Source organism: Vipera ursinii, assembly GCF_947247035.1.
Source record: "Vipera ursinii genome assembly, chromosome: 8".
Classification (NCBI taxonomy): domain Eukaryota; kingdom Metazoa; phylum Chordata; class Lepidosauria; order Squamata; family Viperidae; genus Vipera; species Vipera ursinii.
In genome coordinates this window covers 21,847,597-21,870,195 of record NC_139519.1, presented here as the reverse complement: position 1 = coordinate 21,870,195, position 22,599 = coordinate 21,847,597, and positions in this window count along the sequence as shown.

Below are 22,599 nucleotides of genomic sequence, written 5' to 3'. Positions count from 1 at the left end.
TGAGTCAAGCTAATTAGTCTAGATAATTTCTTGTCCTCCATATGAAGTTACACCGGCTGGAGGAATAATCCAACGGAGACTGGGAGTGAGAATCAAGCAGCTTGCTCACCTGTGTAAATTGGCCCTGGGGGAAAAGCATTCCAACAGCTTGTGCTTTCCAGGTAGGAAGGTCCACCTTTTTCCTGAGAAAGCACCAATCTGTCAGGGTCCCAACTCTGAGCAGAAAACCAGGATGTGGACACCCAGAATGGGGAACCAGTTCAAAAAAAATAATAATAATACCAGCTGAGGTTTGGCAGCTATGAATTCTAAATCCAGGACCAGAGTATCAATCAGGTCCTCCAAGACAAGAGCCTTTCTGAGCTGGGATCCTCAAATGTATATCTTCCTGGTCTAGGATCAAGGATAGGCAATCTTGGCTCTTTTATGACTCGTGGACTTCAACTCCCAGAATTCATGAGCCAGCCATGCTGGCTCAGGAATTCTGGGAGTTGAAGTCCACGATTCATAAAAGAGCCAAGGTTGCCTAGCCCTGATCTAGGTACTTCTGAGAAGCAAGTATCTTAAACCATTGTCAGGCAAAGCACAAGGCTGGAGTGATTCTGACATCTCAGAGGTTATGAGATGTCTAGCAGAGTACTACCCGTCCAATATTTCTCTGTTTTTCAGGAATAGGGCGGAGCTTGGAATCCTCAGTCTCCACCATGAATGAAGACTTCCCATTGAGTTTAGAGGCTGCTTGGAGCTCTCCAAGGCATGATAACTCCAGCCTGAATCTGAATCTCTTTCAAGAATGCTTCACTTCCAATGTTCTCCTTGATGGGGAGGATAACAGAAGATATGAGCTTTGCAAGAAGTTACAAAATGTGAAATCTTGCAGATCAGTTCATCCCCCATTAAGGACAAAGGCTTGGACCAGTCTTTGAATTTTCCAAACGCATATAATTCCTTACAGAATTTAAAAGCGTGCACGCACACACACACACACACACATTATGGCTGCCTAGACAACTCTAGATAAACCTTTCCAACCACTTACTCCAGCTTCTTCTGTTGACGTTCAGTCTGCAACCTCAGCCAAGCCTCCGTTAGTGCGCCAGGTGCAGAGATCAATAGTCTGAAAAGGAAGACTGCTTAGATTCCCATTACTGTAGTTCAAAAGTTCTCCAATCTTGGCAAAGTGATCCAACGCAGTAATAACGCTAAATTAACATTCACTGTTAATTTCTTTCCCCTCTTTGCTGTGGCAGATTTTTCTTGGTGACTTCTTTCAGTGTGACCTCGCTTCTGATCGAAAGATCAATGACTTACAAGCTCTCGATAAAGTTTTATCTCTAATTGCCTGCCAGGATCAAACTCTCCTCCAGATTTTCAACAGGTAGTCACAGTTATTATACTTCCCTAAAATCTGGCTGTGTTTAAGCCACCAGCAGATCTAAAGAATGTTTGTGCTTTCATGAATAAGGAGAGCTGTAAACCCACTCTGGGAGAGAAGGCCAATTTATAAGCAATGCCTGCTAATTAAGATGCACACAAGACCTTATCAAAGCTGAGACATGTGCATGATGGCTGCTGCATCCCTGTGATAAATGCATTTTGTATCTCAGAGAGGTGCAATGCTAGCTCAGAGCTGGAGGCTTTGGGATTTTCATACCCCCACCGCCATTAGAACACAGATATGGTTCAGTTTCAGGAGGAGGATTAGAAGGACAAGATGAAAGAGAAGGAGGAGGAGGAGGAAAAAAAGTGGAAGGAGGAGGAAGAGGAGATAATCTCCATAGCTACTTTTCCAACTGATATATCAGCCTTCTTCCCCCAAAGATAGTTTCAATCCAGGAAGATGTTTAATGGCTGAAGTTTCAGCTTTCTCTTTGGTCCACTGTATTTCACCAATTTCATCGCCTTTCAGCACAATATCAAACACAGGTCAAGGTGCTATGCACTGTAGATAGTTACACAGAGGAGAAAAATCCGGGCTCGCTCAAATGTAATGTGTAACATTGCAATATGTAACAGTGCCTTTGTAGACACTTCAAGGTCGAGCCTTAAGGTGTCTGCCGTAATGTGAGCGTGCAACTTTGTCAAACACAGAGGAGATATATTTTAGGGGTGGCTGTGGCACAGAGGTAGCCTGCCTCTGGCGATCTAACTCATGTGTCTTTGCAAACCAATAGCAAATGAATGGCTTGTGCAGCTCCACTGGATACCAACCTGCACAAGGCAAAACTGGAATGAGTTTTATTAATGTCTTCAATTGGCTAATCCATCATCTTCTCAACAATGCATTTCTGACAGTTAATTAGGTGCCACACAGTGGAATAATTCACACCGTGTTTAGAATAGTAATCCTTTATTCAACAATAGACCACATTGTGAGCCATCTTGCCAGCGTGAGACCTTGGACATTTTAAATGGTTTTTTTTTATCCCAGAAGTCTGTTTAATCATGTTGGGTAAATATTTCTGTCGCATGTTTGCAAATGGCTTCATTAGCATCCAAGGGCTAGATTTGGTGCACTGGAAGGCTTCCAGGTGCCATTAACTTTTTCGACGTGCTTCCAAAAAATGTAGCCAAAACTACTGGCTAAGCGAGCTTTTAAAAGAGAGATTGAACACCTTTGCGGAGGATAGTTCTGTCACTGAATATTAGCCAAGGTTGATAAATAAGTTTCTATGTTCAGAAGCAGTAAAGCTCAGATCCACCAGACATTAAGAATGAAGATCAGGTTATAGCACTCAGCTTCCTATTCTTCTGGGTGAACTTCAGTCAAGGAACTATAATGGGAAGGAGCAGAAGCAGTATACCCCAGATATTAAGGATGAAGACAGGTTACAGATCTCAGCTGTAGGTATAACCAAGACAAAGTCAGCTAAGGGAAGTCTGAGTCCAGGCCAGGGTCAAAGCAAAGCTTAATACAGGAGTCTTGAAACTTGGCCCTTTTATGACTTGGGAACTTCAACTCCCAGAATTCCTCAGCCAGGCACACATTTATAACATGAGAGCTGAAGTTGGACAAGGAACCAGCAAAGAAACCACCTCATTTTTTTCAGGGGCCTATAAAGGAGTAGGATAGTACCATATCAACTTTGATGGAGGAGAATGAAAAGGAGTGTATCTTTTCACCGGAGTAAGTGGCAGCTGGTACCTTCTGGGAGGAGTGGGCTCCGTAGTATCCAAAGCAGAACATCCAGATTCTGTCACAGCTTTGTTCCATACAATATTAACCTTGTGAACTCTCAAGCTTCCTCCTTCCATTATGTAACTCAAGATGGACAGTGATTAATATTTATATTTTACATGTAAGGGCGTAGGTCTAAACCTATGTTTATACCATGGGTAGGCAACCTCAGCTCTTTTATGACTCAAGGACTTCAACTCCCAGAATTCCTGAGCCAGCTTGGCTGGCTCAGAAATTCTGGGAGTTGAAGTCCGTGAGTCATAAAAGAGCCGAGGTTGCCTACCCATGGTTTATACAGTATGTTTTAAATGTGTGTGGTGTATGTGTACACTTCGAGAGCAAGCAACTAAATTTTATTTTAATGTGTGCCGTTGTGCCCGCAGGGGGGGAAAAATGACAATCAAGGTTATCTAATCTAACAGTCACTATTTAAAAGTTATGTCTTTAATATTGGGCAAGGGGCAAAGGAGGTCCCATTTAAAATAGGGAGCTGGGCTCTCTCTGTTCTCTCACTCCTACTAGCTCATCATGGTTAGGGAACCTCTTTGCTTTGATTCTACCTTTGCTGAAGGGCTGTCAAAACCACCTCACCAGCAATCAACACCCAGATAAACGGAGATTAACACCAGGATCTATAACTGACCAATAATCAAGTAGTAAAAAAAATAGGCCAATCAAGGAGCTACCAAGAAGCTGACTCAGGAATTCTGAGAGTTGAAGTCCATGAGTCATAAAAGAGCCGAGGTTGCCTACCCCTGCCCTTGTATATAAACAGAGAGCAAACCCTACTTCCTACTAGCACTGATTATGTTACCTAGTTGGGGAATGAAACGTCTGCAAGCAGACAGAGATCACCAAGGACCTCACATTTATCAACCCATTCTCCACCTCTGAAATGAAAAATTCTTTTTTAAAAAAGTGAGAAATCCTGTTCCTCCCTCTTTAAGGAATGCCATTCACGGTGGCCTACTTTATTTTACTTTGCCAAGACCCAAACACGGCTTCCTCTCACATCTGGCTGAGTTAATTATTTAGTGAAAGTTCCTTCCCGATGGGTTTGCATGCCTGTCTTTCTCCTCTCCCCTCCCCCGGTTGCAACAGACTCCTTTTTAGGAAATGTTGTGGCACTCCTCAAAAGAGGAGAGGGAAGTGTGATGTAAAATGTTTGTTCACAGAGTCAGGACTAAAATGAGAAGAAACATATGGGTTTGTTTGTTTGTTTCTCCTTACTAAATCCCTTAGAGCTGTTTTCCTTTCCTTCGTCACTTTTCTTTATTAGTCTCACTTGTGAGTAATCTTCACAAACCCCCTTCCCCCAATGTCTGATTGGGCTGCTAGGGGGAAAAAAAAGCTTCAGGAGATAAAAATGTGTCCATTAATACAATGAACCAACTTAATGAGTCTGTATCCAGCCTCAGCATTTTAAACTGATTGGGAAGAAAGACTTGGATTCAGGATTACAGCTCTAAGGTTGCAATGGTTTTAAAACAGTTGAAGGATTTTCTAACCACAAGTTTCTTGTTGCCAATTATCAGGATATTTAAAATGAATAGTAGAAGTAGCGCAAGATCATAAGACATGAAGAAACTTGGTCCACAGAATCACCAAGAGTCAGACACGTCATGGAAACATCGTCATCATCATCATCGCTCAGAACTTAGTCCCAGGAGCAGGAGCTCTCCAAAGCGTGCATAAAAGCGCAGCCTTTTTACCACATGTGCGGCTCTGCCAGGCACCCTGCTGGGGAAGCACCCCATCCCCGGAGTTACAGCTGGAGGCGAGGGTTGTCTCTGGTTGCGAAGGGGGTGCATCTTCCCTGGCAAAGAGGGATGTCTGGGAACCTCCGCCAAGATGTTTTGGGTTCCCACAAGCTGGGGGGGTGGGAAGGGGAGAGAGAGAGAGAGAGAGAGAGAGAGAGAGAGAGAGAGAGAGAGAGGGAGGGAGGGAGGGAGATATCTGGCATTTCTGCCACCAGCGTTGCACTTTGTACCAACCGGGCGCAGGAAAGCTTGAGGGCGCAGGACGGCCGGCATCATGGGAAGCGGAGTTCAGGGCTCGTGCAAAGCAGCAGCGGCAGAAGCGCGGTGCCGGATTACCCCGCTACAGACCTTTCTAGACCTCCTCCTCGGCGTTTGAGGATGCTGCCGTACATTGAGAAGGCAGCGCGGGGATTGACTAGCGTTTAGTTTTCCCGCACCTTGAATAGGCCAGGAGTAAGTCTCCCTGGGCAAATTGGCTGTGATCACGTGGTAGTGGGGAGCAGTGGTGAGGGTGGAATGCTAGCGGAGGGCCAGCTGGGAATGAGTACCTAGGTGGGCTGCGATGGGTGAGCGAGTGTGGCTGGCTGGCTGGGCTAAGAGGGGCATTTGCACCTGGGGGGGGACTTGGCAGTGCTTGAGACTGGCAGATGTTCGCTAATGTTGCTCCCTGCCCAGTTGTTGGCCGGGCTGGCACTGCGAGAAGGCAGGGAGCAACACCAGCGAACGTCCTCCAGCCTCGAGGGCTGCGAACATTCCTTCCTGCCTAGCCATCCATCCAGGCGTGCTCGCTCGGCCTGTTAAAAAGCACCCAGCCAGGCAGGAGCTCTCTATGCACAAAAGTGCAGTGTTTTTACACACTGTTTTCCGGAGGAAAAAGGAAGAACCTGCCCCACTTTACATCGGGGAGGACTGTGTGGAGAGTTTCCTCCTTTAAATTTCTGGGAGTCTACCTCTGCGAAGATCTGACCTGGAAAGTTAATACAACCCAGGTGGCCAGAAAGGCCCAACAGCGACTTCACTCTCAGGGTCTTGCGGAAGAACAAGGTAGGACAACGGCTAATGATCCTTTTTTATCGGTCTATTATAGAGCGCGTCCTCTCGTACTGTATTGTGGTTTGGTATGCTGGTCTGACAGCCGCGGATAGGAAAGTATTACAGAGGGTGGTGAGCTCAGCATAAGACATGGTGGGCTGTCCCCTGACACCACTGGATGACCTCGCCAGGGCCCGCTGCCTTGAAAGAGTGAGGAAAATTCTCAGGGACGACTCACACCCTGGTCAGTATCTCTTTACTCTCCTACTATCGGGTAGGAGATATAGGAGTATAGCCAGCCGCACCAACAGGCTGAAAAACAGGTTTTATCCATGGGCTGTTAGGCTTTTGAACGGGAAATAATTTTATAAACTTTATGCATGATTGACTTGTGAGGCCAGTGTGTTGTGCAATTAGTTCACATGGTGTAATAAAAATGGAGGGTTTGTGTCACTGTGAGTTGGGGGTGGGGCACGAAGGGAGGCTCAGCCAATAACAAATTATACATGGTTGTACTTTGACAATAAAGGTTCATTCATATTTATGGCTCCTCTGGGCCCCCCCGCAATGCCCCATCCCTGGAGTAACGGGGGGGGGGCACTGTGGTTGCAAAGGGAGTGCGTGTTGCTCAAGGGATGTCTGGGAGCCAGCCAACAAGAAGTTTTGGGTTCCCACAGGCAGCCTGGGGAGTGGTGGCGCTCGGGCACATCTTCATTGCCATCACATCTTGCACGAGTCCCGAAAGGCCGCCAAAGCGATGCAGGAGACCTTGAGGGGACCGGGCAGCTGGCACCACAGGAAGTGGAGTTCGGGGCTCCTGCAAAGTACAGGGCAGAGGCGGCAGAAGCGCAGTGCTGGACCGGCCCCGGCGTGCCTTTCCACATGCAGCCAATCTGCCTCCGGCCTCCCAGGTGCTCGAGGCCACTGCCATCCACTGAGAAAAAGCAGAAGCCCGTTCCTCGGCGCAGGGATTGGCTGGCATTTAATTGTCCGGTGCTGCGACTCAGTCAAGAGCAAGTGTCCCTGGGCAAATTGACCATGATCACGTGGCCTAGATCACGTATTTTGCCAGGAAACATAGATAGGGCAGCCTAGCCAAGTCCGTGCCCTCCTAAACCATACCCAAACACTCCAAGTTTGTTGGCAATGTCTATTTTCCTCTCCGAGTTCATGGTGAGCTAACCCTAAGTGGAATTTTCCTCCAATGGGACTTTCCCATGTATTTTACCAGGAAACAGATAGGGAAACCTAGAAAGGTAAGTGTCCTCCTAACCATACCCAAGCACTCCAAATTTGTTGGCAATGTCCATTTTGCTTTCCAAGTTCATGATGACGTAACCCTAACCCTAAGACCATACTACTTGTGGGTCCCTCTCCAGCTTTCACAGCTATGAAGAAAAAAACTAATTAGTATTTTAGTAATCCAGGGCCACGCTGAGCATTAAAATGGGAAGTAGGGATTTTCTTCTTGGTTTTAAGAACTATTGTCAGGTCTAATGCTAAGCAGGCAAGAAAACTAAGAAATCTTTTGTATAACATGGGCCACACCTACCATTAAAACCAGTCACTTAAGTTTTCTGTTTCTGATAATGATCCTGATTGCCCAAATTACACTTAAGGAAAAAAAACTATAAAATTTAATCTCAGGCAACAGTTACAGTTAGCATTAAAAAGGGGCATTGAGCTCTTCTTTCTGGTTCTAAGAAAGATCGCCATGACCACAATATTAAGCATGATTTAGGTGATCCTTAGTAGAAATAGCGAGACAGAGACATGTTGTCTTTTAAGTTAAATGCATTTATTGAGCTGAACAAAGTTCGGTCTCTCCCGAAGTTGGAAGAACCACAAAGACAGAGTAAGTCAGATATATACATACAAAATTATTTCTGATTAGTTACATAACAAAAAGCTAACACAGGGACAGAGCAGATAAGATCAATGGCTTAAACAACAGGATTATGGTTTCTTATGGAACTTTCCACAGCGTTAAAGGCCTGAATTTCAGATCTGCCATCTCAACATATGTCCAGTCATCAAATTTATCAGATTCCTAATAAAGAAAATATTCCCAAAGCAAGAGAATAATAAAATATATTCTAAATCACCAGCCACACCTACAATTAAAAGGGGCCGTTGAGCTCTACTTCTGGTTCTAAGAACCATCGCCATGGCCAAAGTTACGCCAGGCAAATCAACTATAAAGTCTATTATCTACAGGTCAGGTTTGATTTACATTGGGATAGAAGGCGACATCACAGCCAAAAGTTAATCAAGCTTGGCCTGTGGACATTTTCTTGCTCTCGTTTCTTTATCTTTCACTTCTTTCCTCACCTGTTCCTAGCAAGTGCTGTCTCTTTTGAGGAACATTTGGCATGAGGAATGCACTTGTTCTTCCCTTCAATCTGAAATATTCAAAACTACAACACCTTTAATGATCAATGGCCACATCTAGCATTAAAAAGGGCAGTTGAGCTCTTTGTTCTGGTTCTAAGAATCTCACCATGGCCACAATTACACCAGACAAAAAAACCCTATAAAACCAATCATCTACAGGTCAAGCTTGATTTACATTGGGAGGTATTATTCTTCAAGATGTAATATTCGCATTCTTCTTTTCCTTTGCTTCTTCCATTTCTACGTCAACAGTGTAGGATTACAATTGCGTCTTCCGTCTTCTAGGAAAGTGTGGCAGATATCTTTGAGATTAAAAAAAAAACACAACATTACCTCAGTTGCCACTAGACTTTTACTTCTAACAATACACAATAAAATGTGCTTACAAAACAGATGAAGGTATTACCCTAGTTATCTTAGATAAATGAACCATCAATTATTGGATGACCATCCAACCCCCCTCAATTTCTATAAATTTTAAAGACTACATGACTCAAGTAAACTTACATCAAAGCATAGAAGGTGACATCACGGACAAGTGTTAATCGGGCTTGGCCTGTGGACATTTTCTTGCTCTTTTCCTGTGCTTCTTCCATTTTCTCCATCAAAACTGCAGGATTACAACCGGTTCTTCTATCTTCTAGGACAGTGTAGTACATGCCTCTGACGTAAAAAAAAAGACAACATTACCTCAGTAGCCACTGGACTTTTAAGTCAACAGCCAAACCTAGAATTAAAATGAGCCGCTGAGTTCTACTTTCTGGTTCTAAGAACCATCCCCATGGCCAAAGTTATGCCAGGCAAGCAAAAGATAAAATCTAATATCACTCAGCAGCCACACCTAGTATTAATTAAAATGGGTCACTGAGCTCGACTTTCTGGTTCTAACAACCATCGCCATGACCAAGGATATGCCAGGCAAGGAAATGATAAAATCTAATATTGCTATTGCTAAGCAGCCACACCTAGTATTAAAATGGGTCACTGAGCTGTACTTTCTGGTTCTCAGAACCATTGCCATGGCCAAATTACGCCAGGCAAGTAAACGATAAAATCTAATATTGCTCAGCAGCCACACCTAGTATTAAAATGGGTCACTGAGCTCTACTTTCTGCTTCTAAGAACCATCGCCATAACCAAAGTTACACCAGGAAAGCAAACGATAAAATCTAATATCGCTCAGCAGCCACACCTAGTATTAAAATGGGCCACTGAGCTCTACTTTCTGGTTCTAAGAACCATCGCCATGGCCAAAGTTAGGCCAGGCAAGCAAAAGATAAAATCTAATATCACTCAGCAGCCATACCTAGTATTAAAATGGGCCACTGAGCTCTACTTTCTGGTTCTAAGAACCATCGCCATGGCAAAGGTTACGCCAGGCAAGCAAACGATAAATCTAATATCGATCAGCAGCCAAACCTAGTATTAATTAAAATGGGTCACTGAGCTCTACTTTCTGGTTCTAAGAACCATCGCCATGGCCAAGGTTACGCCAGGCAAGCAAACGATAAAATCTAATATCGCTCAGCAGCCACACCTAGTATTAAAATGAGCTGTTGAGCTCTACTTTCTGGTTCTAAGAACCATCGCCATGGACAAAGTTATGCCAGGCAAGCAAACAATAAAACTAATATCGCTCAGTAGCCACCCCTAGTATTACAATGGGCCGTTGAGCTCTAATTTCTGGTTCTAAGAACCATCGCCATAGAAAAGGTTACGCCAGGCAAGCAAATGATAAATTGTAATATGCTCAGCAGCCACACCTAGCATTAAAATGGGCCACTGAGCTGTACTTTCTGGTTCTAAGAACCATCGCCATGGCCAAATTACACCAGGCAAGCAAACAATAAAATCTAATACCGCTCAGCAGCCACCCCTAGTATTACAATGGGCCATTGAGCTCTAATTTCTGGTTCTAAGAACCACCGCCATGGCCAAATTACACCAGGCAAGCAAACGGTAAAATCTAATATCGCTCAGCAGCCACCCCTAGTGTTACAATGGGCCACTGAGCTCTACTTTCTGGTTCTAAGAACCATCGCCATGGCCAAAGTTAGGCCAGGCAAGTAAACGATAAAATCTAATATCATTCACCAGCCAAACCTAGTATTAAAATGTGCCACTGAGTTCTACTTTCTGGTTTTAACAACCAGCGTCATGGCCAAATTACGCCAGGCAAGCAACGATACAATCTAATATTGCCATTGCTAAGCAGCCACACCTAGTATTAAAATGGGTCACTGAGCTCTACTTTCTGGTTCTAAGAACCATCACCATGGCCAAATTACACCAGGCAAGCAAAATAAAATCTAATATCGCTCAGCAGCCACACCTAGTATTACAATGGGCTGTTGAGCTCTACTTTCTGGTTCTAAGAACCATCACCATGGCCAAAGGTAGGCCAGGCAAGCAAATGATAAAATGTAATATGCTCAGCAGCCACACCTAGCATTAAAATGGACCGTTGAGTCTACTTTCTGGTTCTAAGAACCATCGCCATGGCCAAAGTTACACCAGGAAAGCAAATGATAAAATCTAATATTGCTGAGAAGCCACACCTAGTATTAAATTGAGCTGCTGAGCTCTGATTATAAGAACCATCGCCATGGCCAAATTACGCCAGGAAAGCAAACTATACAATCTAATAGTGCTCAGCAGCCACCCCTAGTATTACAATGGGCCACTGAGCTCTACTTTCTGGTTCTAAGAACCATCGCCATGGCCAAGGTTACGCCAGGCAAGCAAACGATAAAATCTAATATCGCTCAGCAGCCACACCTAGTATTAAAATGAGCTGTTGAGCTCTACTTTCTGGTTCTAAGAACCATCGCCATGGACAAAGTTATGCCAGGCAAGCAAACAATAAAACTAATATCGCTCAGCAGCCACCCCTAGTATTACAATGGGCCGTTGAGCTCTAATTTCTGGTTCTAAGAACCATCGCCATAGAAAAGGTTACGCCAGGCAAGCAAATGATAAATTGTAATATGCTCAGCAGCCACACCTAGTATTAAAATGGGCCACTGAGCTGTACTTTCTGGTTCTAAGAACCATCGCCATAGAAAAGGTTACGCCAGGCAAGCAAATGATAAATTGTAATATGCTCAGCAGCCACACCTAGTATTAAAATGGGCCACTGAGCTGTACTTTCTGGTTCTAAGAACCATCGCCATGGCCAAATTACACCAGGCAAGCAAACAATAAGATCTAATACCGCTCAGCAGCCACCCCTAGTATTACAATGGGCCATTGAGCTCTAATTTCTGGTTCTAAGAACCACCGCCATGGCCAAATTACACCAGGCAAGCAAACGGTAAAATCTAATATCGCTCAGCAGCCGCCCCTAGTGTTACAATGGGCCACTGAGCTCTACTTTCTGGTTCTAAGAACCATCGCCATGGCCAAAGTTAGACCAGGCAAGTAAACGATAAAATCTAATATCATTCACCAGCCAAACCTAGTATTAAAATGGGCCACTGAGTTCTACTTTCTGGTTCTAAGAACCATCACCATGGCCAAATTACACCAGGCAAGCAAAATAAAATCTAATATCGCTCAGCAGCCACACCTAGTATTACAATGGGCTGTTGAGCTCTACTTTCTGGTTCTAAGAACCATCACCATGGCCAAAGGTAGGCCAGGCAAGCAAATGATAAAATGTAATATGCTCAGCAGCCACACCTAGCATTAAAATGGGCCGTTGAGTCTACTTTCTGGTTCTAAGAACCATCGCCATGGCCAAAGTTACGCCAGGAAAGCAAATGATAAAATCTAATATTGCTCAGAAGCCACACCTAGTATTAAATTGAGCTGCTGAGCTCTGATTATAAGAACCATCGCCATGGCCAAATTACACCAGGAAAGCAAACTATACAATCTAATAGTGCTCAGCAGCCACCCCTAGTATTACAATGGGCCACTGAGCTCCACTTTCTGGTTCTAAGAACCATCGCCATGGCCAAAGTTAGGCCAGGCAAGCAAACGATAAAATCTAATATCATTCAGCAGCCACACCTTGTATTACAATGAGCCCTTGAGCTCTAATTTCTGGTTGTAAGAACCATCGCCATGGCAAAGGTTACGCCAGGCAAGCAAAGGATAAAATCTAATAGCATTCAGCAGCTACACCTAGTATTAAAATGGGCCACTGAGCTCTACTTTCTGGTTCTAAGAACCATCACCATGGCAAAATTACACCAGGCAAGTAAACAATAAAATCTAATACAGCTCAGCAGCCACCCCTAGTATTACAATGGGCCATTGAGCTCTAATTTTTGGTTCTAAGAACCACCGCCATGGCCAAATTACACCAGGCAAGCAAACGATAAAATCTAATATCGCTCAGGAGCCACCCCTAGTGTTACAATGGGCCACTGAGCTCTATTTTCTGGTTCTAAGAACCTTTGCCATGGCCAAAGTTAGGCCAGGCAAGTAAACGATAAAATCTAATATCATTCAGCAGCCAAACCTAGTATTAAAATGGGCCACTGAGTTCTACTTTCTGGTTTTAACAACCATCGTCATGGCCAAATTACGCCGGGCAAGCAACGATACAATCTAATATTGCCATTGCTAAGCAGCCACACCTAGTATTAAAATGGGTCACTGAGCTCTACTTTCTGGTTCTAAGAACCATCACCATGGCCAAATTATACCAGGCAAGCAAAATAAAATCTAATATCGCTCAGCAGCCACACCTAGTATTACAATGGGCTGTTTAGCTCTACTTTCTGGTTCTAAGAACCATCACCATGGCCAAATTATACCAGGCAAGCAAAACAAAATCTAATATCGCTCAGCAGCCACACCTAGTATTACAATGGGCTGTTTAGCTCTACTTTCTGGTTCTAAGAACCATCACCATGGCCAAAGTTAGGCCAGGCAAGCAAACGATAAAATCTAATACCGCTCAGCAGCCACACCTAGTATTACAATGAGCCACTGAGCTCTACTTTCTGGTTCTAAGAACCATCGCCATAGCCAAAGTTACGCCGGGCAAGCAAATGATAAAATATAATATGCTCAGCAGCCACACCTAGCATTAAAATGGACCGTTGAGTCTACTTTCTGGTTCTAAGAACCATTGCCATGGCCAAAGTTACACCAGGCAAGCAAATGATAAAATCTAATATTGCTCAGAAGCCACACCTAGTATTAAATTGAGCTGCTGAGCTCTGATTATAAGAACCATCACCATGGCCAAATTACGCCAGGAAAGCAAACTATAAAATCTAATAGTGCTCATCAGCCACACGTAGTATTAAAATGGGCCACTGAGCTCTACTTTCTGGTTCTAAGAACCATCGCCATGGCCAAATTACACCAGGCAAGCAAAATAAAATCTAATATCGCTCAGCAGCCACACCTAGTATTACAATGGGCTGTTGAGCTCTACTTTCTGGTTCTAAGAACCATCACCATGGCCAAAGTTAGGCCAGGCAAGCAAACGATGAAATCTAATACCGCTCAGCAGCCACACCTAGTATTACAATGAGCCACTGAGCTCTACTTTCTGGTTCTAAGAACCATCGCCATAGCCAAAATTACACCAGGCAAGCAAATGATAAAATGTAATATGCTCAGCAGCCACACCTAGCATTAAAATGGGCCACTGAGCTCTACTTTCTGGTTCTAAGAACCATCGCCATGGCCAAAGTTACACCAGGCAAGCAAATGATAAAATCTAATATTGCTCAGAAGCCACACCTAGTATTAAATTGAGCTGCTGAGCTCTGATTATAAGAACCATCGCCATGGCCAAATTACGCCAGGCAAGCAAATGATAAAATCTAATACCGCTCAGCAGCCACCCCTAGTGTTACAATGGGCCACTGAGCTCTACTTTCTGGTTCTAAGAACCATCGCCATGGCCAAAGTTAGGCCAGGCAAGTAAACGATAAAATCTAATATCATTCACCAGCCAAACGTAGTATTAAAATGGGCCACTGAGTTCTACTTTCTGGTTTGAACAACCATCGTCATGGCCAAATTACGCCAGGCAAGCAACGATACACTCTAACATTGCCATTGCTAAGCAGCCACGCCTAGTATTAAAATGGGTCACTGAGCTCTACTTTCTGGTTCTAAGAACCATCACCATGGCAAAGGTTACGCCAGGCAAGCAAAGGATAAAATCTAATATAATTCAGCAGCTACACCTAGTATTAAAATGGGCCACTGAGCTCTACTTTCTGGTTCTAAGAACCATCACCATGGTCAAATTACGCCAGGCAAGCAAACAATAAAACTAATATTGATCAGCAGCCACACCTAGTATTAATTAAAATGGGCCACTGAGCTCTATTTTCTGGTTCTAAAAAACATCGCCATGGCCAAATTACACCAGGCAAGTAAACAATAAAATCTAATATCATTCAGCAGCCAAACCTAGTATTAAAATGGGCCACTGAGCTGTACTTTCTGGTTCTAAGAACCATTGCCATGGCCAAATTACGCCAGGCAAGCAAATGATAAAATCTAATATCGCTCAGCAGCCACACCTAGTATTAAAATGGGCCGTTGAGTCTACTTTCTGGTTCTAAGAACCATCACCATGGCCAAATTACACTAGGCAAGCAAACGATAAAATCTAATATCGCTCAGCAGCCACACCTAGTATTAAAATGGGCCGTTGAGTCTACTTTCATGTTCTAAGAACCATCGCCATGGCCAAATTACGCCAGGCAAGCAAACGATAAAATCTAATACCACTCAGCAGCCACACCTAGTATTACAATGGGCCACTGAGCTCTACTTTCTGGTTCTAAAAACCATTGCCATGGCAAAGGTTACGCCAGGCAAGCAAACAATAAAATCTAATAACACTCAACAGCCACACCTAACATTAAAATTTGCCATTGAGCTCTAGGTTTCTGCTAGTAAGAACCATCGTCATGGCATCATATTAAAATGCATCACATTTACTTTTGGTGCTAAGAAGCCTGACTGGTACTGTACTGGCACTGATGTTGGGAGGGAGGTCATCCAAAAGGACTCCCTTCCAGTCGGAGTACTGAGGGTACTCAGGTAGTGGAGGAGGCTTGTAGCTCAGTGCTCTTTACTCCTCCAGTCTGCTTCGCCCTCAGTGCTCACTCAGGGACTGAAAGGGTCACCCAGTGGAGCCCCAGAGAGGTCGTCCAGTGTGAGTCTCCCAGGGTGTGCATGTGTGCATGGACTGAATGAGACAGGGATCAGCTGACTCCCAGGCTCATTGAGTCTGTGTGTGAGACTGGAAGCTCAGGGATTGAACAACCTCCAATGTAGGGACATCACCCCCATCTCCACGCTGTGTTGGTATGGAGAATGCTTGTGGGGTCTTCCAATTAGTTGTTTTTGTTTTTGTAAAGCCTTAGTGTAAGCTTAGCAAGGCCCAAAAGGTTTTTGTCGTAAAAAAGAAATGTTGCCAGCAGTACCTGTCAGGCTTCTTGGCTGTATGTGTGTATAATGAAACTGACTTACCTTTGATGTCTTCAATTTTGATTGATGCCACGCAGTGAGTGCCACAAATCTTCTCCTTTGCTGTATATGGTGTCAGGTTTTCTTTTGGTGCTAAGAGGCAGGTCATCCCTCTTTTTGGTGCCTTGAGGGAGGTCATCCAAAAGGATTCCCTTCCAGTCGGAGTAATGAGGGGGTATTCATGTACTGGAGGAGGCTTGTAGCTGAGTGCTCTCTACTCCTCCAGGCTGATTTGCCCTCACTGCTCACTCAGGGACTGAAAGGGTCACCCAGTGGAGCCCCAGAGAGGTTGTCCAGTGTGAGTCTCCCAGGGTGTTTGTGCGTGCATGGACTGAATGAGACAGGGATCGGCTGACTCCCAGGCTCATTGAGTCTGTGTGTGTGAGACTGGAAGCTCAGGGATTGAACAACCTCCAATGTAGGGTGTGTATAATGAAACTGACTTACCCCTGATGTCTTCAATTTTGATTGATGCCACGCAGTGAGTGCCACAAATCTTCTCCTTTGCTGTATATGGTGTCAGGTGAAGTTTTGGTGCTAAGAAGTCTGACTGGTACTGTACTGGCACTGATGGTGGGAGGGAGGTCATCCAAAAGGACTCCCTTCCAGTCGGAGTACTGAGGGTACTCAGGTAGTGGAGGAGGCTTGTAGCCAAGTGCTCTCGACTCCTCCAGTCTGATTCGCCCTCAGTGCTCGCTCAGGGACTGAAAGGGTCACCCAGTGGAGCCCCAGAGAGGTCATCCAGTGTGAGTCTCCCAGGGTGTGCGTGTGTGCATGGACTGAATGAGACAAGGATCGGCTGACTCCCAGGCTCATTGAGTCTGTGTGTGAGAGACTGGAAGCTCAGGGATTGAACAACCTCCAATGTAGAGGCATCACCCCCATCTCCACGCTGTGTTAGTAAGGCCCAAAGGTTTTTGTAGTAATAATCCACATATTGCCAGCAGTACCTGTCAGGCTTCTTGGCTAAATGTGTGTATAATGAAACTGACTTACCTTTGATGTCTTCATTTCTGACTGATGCCACACAGTGCGTGCCTCTGAAATTAAAAAAAAATAATCAACATCACCAAATGTCCACCTGTTGTTTAAAGACTAGAAAACCAATTCAGCAATTTTATGAAAGGCATTTATGTGCTTTATTCTAGGAAAGAAGGTACAACGAATGAAAATGTTATGCCCCTGAGAATACCCTCAGACCACAGGTTTTTATAGCCTCCAGCCCCAGAAGTTTCTCTTACTCTCCAGGATCAGGAAGGCAGCCTAAAATTGCGTTGTGCCCTGAGAATTTACCTTCTTCCAACAAAGTCAGGTCACCTCCTGGGCCTGAAGCTATTTTAGTTAATTTTTGTCTTTAGTCCCTGGAAGTAGCTAGTCCTTTACCTCTTTTGCTTCTTTTAAGGACTTGAGTCTTGGCTAAAATTACGTCAGGTCCCCCAAATTCACTTTATTCCTAAAAGTAAGTCAGCTCCTGAGGCAATTTTTACCTTTAAAGCTATTTTTAATTTTGATTCAACTGTGGTGGTTTGGTTCCTTCCAACAGGACACAGCTGAGATTACCTCAGGTTCCACCAGTATTTTACTCTAAGAACTTAAGATTTGGCTAAAATTACATCAGACACCCCCCCCCCCATGCTGACTTTATTTCAAGAAAGTAAGCTCAACTCCTGAACCTGAACTCATTTTAGTTAACTTTTGGCTTTTAATTACTTGAAGTAACTAGTCCTCTTTTTGCTTCTAAGAACTTGAACCTTGGCTAAAATTTCCTCAGGTCCCAAGAGTTGACTTTATTCAACAAGAAAGGAAGGTCAACTCCAGCAACTGAACCCATTTTGACTTTTAACACTTATTCACCTGTGGAAGTTTAGCCCTTTTTAACTGCACCTGGCTAAAATTGCCTCAGCTTTATTCCTCCTAAGCTAATTTTAACTCTTGCTCACCTCTGGTGGTTTGGTCCTTTTAACAGGACATGGCTTACCTCAGATTCCACCAAAATTTTACTCCTAAAAACTTCCGAGTCTTGGCTAAAACTATTCAGGACCTAGAGGTTTGCCTTATTGCCTGAGGAAAAAAAACCACTTCGTGGGACTGAAGTAACTCACCAAAGGTGAGCTGTGGTATTGGGAGTCCTTTAACTAAGACGCCGTTGAGACTTTACCTCAGCGACCGCTGGCGTTTTAATCGTAAAAATATACGACGTGGTTAAAATTAGCACAGATGTTATCCTTACTCCCGAGACTATTAACCCTCTCCCCTTCCGCATCCCACAACTTCTCAAACTAGCAGCTAGAATTACCTTAGAACCGAAGAAGTCTTCGGCTGCTAGGCGCACTTGGGAGAGAATTTTTTTTCAACCTCCCGCGCCCCGCAGCAGCGTCTTTCGCGGAGCAAGAGATGCGGCAGCGGCGTACGCTACTTATGCAGCTGCGGAGCCCGCCGGCTTTTTAAATAGTCTCCACCCCTCGGAGACGGGAGGGAGGAGGCCGCTCAGTCAATCCGAAGGACGGTTTTCCAAAGCGGCCAATCACAGCCGAGTTGGGTGTGGGGAAGAACAGGGCGGCGGTCCGAAAGCGCGAGGCGGGAAAATCGCACGTTGCAGCTGTGCCATCTCGGCCCGGCCAGGGTTGCCATGGAGACGGCGGGAAGCAGCGCCAGGCGGCTGATCACGGCCAGGTGCGCCGCGGCCGAACAGGTGTGGGCAATTGGAGGCAAGGGCGCGGTCTGTGCACGCGGGTGTGAACGTGCAATGCCTTCTCCAAGATTCGCCGCACCTGTGACCCCTTCGCCCCACCCGCGAACCCTTTGGATTACAAATCCCATCCGCCAGCCAGCCAGAGATTGCCCCTTTTGCATGAGGGGCCGGGATAGCTTTAGCCCCCCCCCGCCCCCTTGCAAAGATCCAGTTTTTAAATTATCTCCACTATCTTTGCAGAGGTGCTTTGAGAAACGAGAGATCAGAGGGAGACTTGGGCTTATACTAGGGATGCTTTGGACAACAACTCCCATCAGCCGCCTCCGGGGGTGAGAGTGTTGATAGGGAGCATCCCTTCTTGCATTAGAAGTTGAACAGGTTGCACCCCCTGAAAATACTCTTTGTTTAAAGAAAATCTGAAAGTTTAATAAATTATGATCACACATATGTATATACATGCACACACACACATATACATACACATGCAAACATACAGTATACTTTGGACTACAAGTCCCATTAGCCAGCTTTGCAGGGTGGGGATGACCTCTCTTGCAATAGGTTGCCCTCTAGTTGTTGGGTCCTCCCCACCTAAAATTCAAGCTCCTTTTTTCTGTGTTTTTGTGTTTTGCTTGCATCTCCCCCCCCCCATGTTACAATCTTGCCAAGCGGCCCTTGATTTAATTTTCTTGTGCAAAAATTGAATTTGTTGTTTTTTCCCCAGTTTATTTTTTTTAAAAAAATCCAGTACTGGTTTGCTTTGCTTTGCTTTCTAAGAATTGTGCTTAAATGTTAGAAAAGGAGGATTTTTTTGGATACATGCTATCTTAGCCCCCACCCCAAAGGGAAAAAAATGACCCAAACTTGAAATTCTTTCCTTCTTTCTTTATTATAACAATTCTTCTCTCCACCTCACCCCACAGTTAAATGTTTTCAAAGGATGTGCTTGTCCAATAGTGCAAAATTAAAAAAAGGCTGTCTTAGATGTGTTTATTCGTGATTTAAATGTGGTTTATGGAACTAGCCATATTTTCTGTTCTTGAATGGCAATGAATTATAAATTATCAATATGGCCTACTTTCACAGAGCACCCCAAGCTGAAGGTAGGTGATTGATTCCTTGTGTTGGGCTAACCCAGTTCTTGACTGATAAAAATTAGCTGCTTTCTATGTTGTGTGTTAAAATAAAGTTGCGATGGAGAATCTGTAGTCTTTTGGATATTGCACCACTATAGACTTCAGTACTGCTTGCCAATGGATATGTTGCAGGGCTCTGCTAGAGGTTGTAATCCAGCAATGTATGGAAGCTAAGCATGTTCCTGTACATGATGAAATGTTACATATATATTTTTTTTCATGTTAACTTCATACTTCCTCTGGTGCTGCATAAAAAGCATCTCACAATTTGATAAACCCAGTAAAATCTTCCTTCCTGGACACCATTTCATGGCTTGCTTGTCTTTGCAGAAAAGATAAGAACACCTAGAAAATATCTTGGAACAGGTGACCAAGGGGGTAGAAGGCATACAAAACAGTTTGATTTGCTAGACAAAATAGTCTGGTCCCTTCTTTTATTTTGCACACTCCAAACATCTCTTGCACCTGTTTTTCTTGACACTGTGAACTCTTCAACTATTGTGGGGGGAGGGAAGGAGGGAGGGGACAATCTTGAAAGCTGCCTTGAAAATTGGAGGATGAGTTGGTGGCTCTCCATCTCAGCAAAGGGAAGACACACCTTTTCCCACTCCTGATAACCTCCAATTATTTTCCTCCTTGCCCTCCCCACCAAAGGGTTGCCCCCAGCCCAGCAACACTTCCCAAGACAAACAAGCATGCAAAACTAAACACGTCAGTATGTATGTTCTGTCTTTTCTGCAAAGACAAGCAAGCCACAAAATGATGTCCACAGCCTGAAGGAAGGAAGATTTTACTGGGTTTATCAGATTGTGAGATCCTTTTTATGCAGCACCAGAGGAAGTATGAAGTTAACATGGGGAAAAAAATATATGTAATAATAACAATAATAAAGTTGGAAAGGACCTTTGAGGTCATCTAGTCCAACCCCCTGCTCAGGCAGGAAACCTTATACCATTTCAGGCAAATGGCTGTCCAGTCTCTTCTTAAAAACCTCCAGTGTTGGAGCATTCACCACCTCTGGAGGCAGGTTGTTCCACAGGTTAATTGTTCTAACTGTCAGGAAGTTTCTCCTTAGTTCTAGGTAACATTTCCTCTTGTACATCAGAAGGGAGATCCACAGACCTTGGGAAGACCGGTGCGGAGTGTCTCCATCATCCTTTGACACTGCCCTGGTGGAAGAAGAAGAAAAAAGAAAATGCTTTTGAGAGAAGTGGGCAGGGAAGGGGAGGAGGAAAAAGGAGGGGTGCTAAACCAAGTGCAGGTTAAAAGCGAGGTGGGGTGAGGTCGGTAGGAAGGCAGCCCCATCTCCAAAACGGGGCGTCCGTCTCAGTTCCTTGACTACTAGCATCCGAGGAGTGGGGTGAGAAAAGAGAACCAGCTCCAGTTACAAGTATACAGCATCCTTTCATTCCCCTCCCCGCCATCTGAATGCTGCTGGGTTCTGCCAGAAGTGTGTCAGAGGTGCACTTAATTATCCAGCGGGGGGGGGGGGAATTCGGCCATGAAGATTTGTTTCTGGGTGCATCGCCCGCAATTGGGAAGCAGCGGAGTAGTAGTGGCAGTGGTATATCACTGGTGGAGAGCCAGCAGTGGATGAAGGCCTGTGGTGGTTCAGCTGGGCTGGAAGAGCTGGGGTGGTGGGCATGGTGATGTGGCCATGATGAATCATCCTGCACCCCCTAACCTCACTTCTGCTAAACATCCTTAAATGGATGCACTATTTCCCCCCCCAATCGGCTCTGGAACCCAATGTACATATTCTGTCATTAATGAGCTGTGTTCGGTGCCCCTTTGATTACTTTCTCCTAAGCAGAACGAGAATGATGCCCAGACATTGTTGTTGTTGTTGTTGTTGTTGTTGTTGTCTTGCAATGAGGAACATTCAGGAACAAAGCTGCCAAGGGAGAGATTGAAGTTCTCCCAAGTCATGCACAGCAGTCCCCGTAGAGATCAGGACCCAACATCTTCCCCTAATTAAAATAGTTTGGCAAAGTCATTTCTGTGCTGCATAAGTACTGCCATTTGCAATTAATGGTCCAGAAATTCCTACTCTCAATTCATCTCCTGGAATGGAATGGGAGGCGGGATGGAGCTTGGCTACTTTGGGAAAATGGAGCCCAGACTTCAATCTTCTCAGCCTTACTTCAGGTCTTCGACGGATCCTGCTCTCAAGGAGCCTCAGCTTGAGACCCAACCAATAGGCTGACGCTCCATTAAAAGAAAAGCATACCTAGCATAAGAAAACTCATAATTTTCTCCCTGTGCAGATAAATTTCAATCACATATTTGCACAACAAAATTTCTTAAGTAAGGATTCAATTTAGTTTCTCTCAAGTTTCTCATCAGCATTCATTATGCAGGTGATGATTGTAGACAAAGAAACCGTTCACATTTATTAACGTCTTCAAAACATCTTCCTCTATTTTGTTAAAATTAGCCTATTCACACACACATTCAGAGAGAGAGAGAGAGAGAGAGAGAGAGAGAGAGAGAGAGAAAGAGAAAGAGACTTATGAACGCACAATCATTTATTTATTCATTCCTGGCCTCATTTTGCTTTGCTGTGTTCATTATCTTTGAGGGATTTTCTTTCCTTTTTCTGAATTGGACGTAATCATAAATGTAGAAAGGACAAACAAGATAGTTACCTATAACAAAATAAATCTGCTTACCCTGATTGGATGGAATACTCTGATGTCATGACAACCACCATTGGCTAAGGGATTTAAGTTCTAGAGCAGAACGGACACAGAAATATGAGGCAGAATTTGTCTTAACTATTCTTCGTGTTGTTTTTTTGTGTTTTTGTATTGTTACTTTTAAATGTTTTTAACAATTTATTATATCACTTGGAGTCACTGGGAGTTGGCCAGCATGTAAAGGTTATAAATTATTACGGTTGATCATACGGCCAGCGAGATGTTTAGACTGCAGTTGGCATTGTTATCCACC